General features: G+C 45.8%; 1 pseudogene; it reads left to right on the forward strand.

Moving 5' to 3' along the window:
• Positions 1 to 638: 638 nt before the first annotated feature.
• LOC103124593 (aldo-keto reductase family 1 member B10-like) lies at positions 639 to 2,145 on the forward strand (annotated as a pseudogene).
• The last annotated feature ends 898 nt before the right edge of the window (positions 2,146 to 3,043 follow it).

The raw sequence follows: 3,043 nt of genomic DNA on the forward strand, positions 1-3,043 counted from the left end.
TCCTTGTGCTTGGCAATATGTGTGCTTAATCTGGTATGCCACCACCCTGCCCCCAAACTTACTTTTTTTTCTTTTCTTTTTTCAGCTCTGGTTTATAGTGATGGGATGGGGCAAGGGGGGCTTGAACCTGGGACTTTGGAGCCTCAAGCCTGAGAGTCTCTTTGTATAACCATTATGCTATCTACCGCCACCCAAACTTAACTTTTTGATTAATCAGTTCCATGAGATATCTACACTTTTTTATTATTTTTTTATTGTAGTTATTATTGTTGTAGTCATTATTGTTGTTGTTGTTGTTGAATAGGACAGAAAGAAATGGAGAGAGGAGGGGAAGACAGAGAGGGGGAGAGAAAGATAGATACCTGCAGACCTGCTTCACCACCTGCGAATCGACTCCCCTGCAGGTGGGGGAGATATCTCCACTTTGTAGTATTTCATTTAACAAATGCAGAAACAGAAGTATAATAATCGTGTAAGTGCACAAGATGTACAGTGGTGCAGTGATAAAGCTTTGAACTCTCAAGCATGAGGTCCCGAGTTTGATCTCTAGCAGCACACGTGCCGCAGTGATGTCTGGTTCTTTCTCTCTCCTCCTACCTTTCTCATAAAAAAAAAAAAAAAAAAAAGCTGCTCAGAACCCTGCACCACGGCCACCTTCGTGGAGCTCAGCACCGAGCCAACATGCCCACTGTGGGCTTGGGCACCTGGAAGTCTCCTCCAGGCAAAGTCAAAGACGCTGTGAAGGTGGCCATTGATGCAGGGTATCGACACATCGACTGTGCCTATGTCTGTGACAGTGAGGAAGAAGTGGGGGAAGCCATCCAAGAAAAGATCCAAGAGAAGGTTGTGAAGAGGGAGGACCTCTTCATTGTCAGCAAGCTATGGCCCACCTTCTTTGAGAAACCCCATGTGAAGACGGTTTGTCAGAAGACCCTCCACGATCTGAAACTAGACTATCTGGACATCTATCTTATTCACTTTCCTCAGGGATTACAGTATGCACCAGGTGGAAATGAAAAGTTGCCCAAAGATCCTGAAGGCAATATTCTTGTCGGTAAGGCAACATTTCTGGATGCATGGGAGGCCATGGAAGAGCTAGTGGATGAGGGTCTAGTGAAAACCATCGGGATCTCCAACTTCTTTTTTTTTTCAATATTTATTTATTTTCCCTTTTGTTGCCCTTGTTGTTTAACATTGTTGTGGTTATTGATGTCGTTATTGTTAGATAGGGCAGAGAGAAATGGAGAGAGGAGGGGAAGACAGAGAGGGGGAGAGAAAGATACACACCTGCAGACCGGCTTCACCGCTTGTGAAACGGGAGCCGGGCTCGAACTGGGATCCTTACGCAGGTCTTTGCACTTTGCACCACGTGCGCTTAACCCACTGCGCACTCCCGGGTTAAGATCCCGACTCTCGGGATCTCCAACTTCTACCACCTTCTGATTGAAAGGCTGTTAAACAAACCTGGACTGAAACAAAGACCAGTGACTAACCAGGTTGAATGCCACCCATACCTCTCACAGGAGAAATTGATCCAGTACTGTCACTCCAGGGGCATCTCTGTCACTGCTTACAGCCCTCTGGGATCTCCAGTGAGACTTTGGGCCAAGCCAGATGACCCCTGTCTACTGGAGGATTCCAAGATTAGGGCAATAGCTGCTAAGCACAACCAATCCACAGCTCAGGTTTTGATCCGGTTCCAAATCCAGAGGAATGTGGCTGTGATCCCCAAGTCAGCGACCCCAGCACGCATCAGAGAGAATTTTGATGTATTTGACTTTAATCTGAGTGATGAGGAGATGAACACCATTTCCAGCTTTAATAGAAACTGGAGCGCCTTCAGTACAAAATACGTCTCAATTCAAGGACTATCCCTTCCATGAGGAATATTGAAATTGAGTCTCTGGAAATGAAAAACCCTAGGATGACCTCACTTTGAAGTGTAACTCCACTACAGTCTTACTTAGCCAAGTTTACTAAAGACCATAGATTTTGTAAGCAATGTTGGATCTAGATATGAATTCTCAACTGAGAACTGACTATCACAGGGAGATAGGACTAGACAAGCAGTGGTCCAGGAGGTGGTGCAGTGGTAAAGCTTTGGACTCTCAAGCATGAGGTCCCGAGTTTGATTACATGTGCCAGAGTAATGTCTGGTTCTTTCTCTCCTCCTCCTATCTTTCTCATAAATAAATAAAATCTTAAAAAAAAAAAAAAACAGGACTAGACAAGCAAATTCACTTATTTACTTATGTGATCTAATCATACGCAAGTTTGCTAGTGCTAATCATACAAAAGTAAAAAGAGTAAAGAAAAATAACAAAAAAAAAAAGAAGAAAGAAAAATCTTAAATATTTTGAAAAAATGTTATTTAGAAGTTTCTATTTTGGTATTTTCTTACTTTTTGCCAAAAGTATAGGTGTGTGTTGCTGTTGTGGCCAGGTGTCAGGCTGCACCGCGGAGAAGAGAGAGAGAGGAGGTCTGGAACAAGTGGGGTACACAAATCTTTATTATAGGATGGGGGGGGTGGCTCAGGCCACATGGAGTCGCCAACAATGGCCGTCCCCACTGCCTCACCATGGGGCGAGAGAAGGAAGAGAGAGAGCCGAAGGAGCCCAGAGAGAGAGAGGAGGGGGAGCTGAGGGCCCAGAAAGAGAGAGAGAGAGAGAGAGAGAGAGAGAGCCGAGGGCCCAGAGGGGGAGGGGAGTGAGGGGCCTTTTATTGGGCAATTAACCAGGGGTGCCGTGTGGGGGCAGGATTGGCTGAAGGGGGCACTGCGTGGCGTGGTAAAACCTAGGGGCGGAGACTGCATCAGAATAATTCCTCAGCAGGTGTGGGGCTGGGTGGTGGTGCACTTGATTGAGCACACATGTAACAATGTGCAAGGACACACATTCAAGCCCCTGGTCCCCACCTGCAGGGGAAAGCTTCACAAGTGGTGGAGCAGGGCTGCAGGTGTCTCTCTGTCTCTCTCCCTCTCTATCTCCCCCTTCCTTTTCTATTTCTGGCTGTTTCTATCCAAAAATAAATAAAGATAATAAAA

The sequence above is a fragment of the Erinaceus europaeus genome, chromosome 16, assembly GCF_950295315.1.
Source record: "Erinaceus europaeus chromosome 16, mEriEur2.1, whole genome shotgun sequence".
Lineage (NCBI taxonomy): Eukaryota > Metazoa > Chordata > Mammalia > Eulipotyphla > Erinaceidae > Erinaceus > Erinaceus europaeus.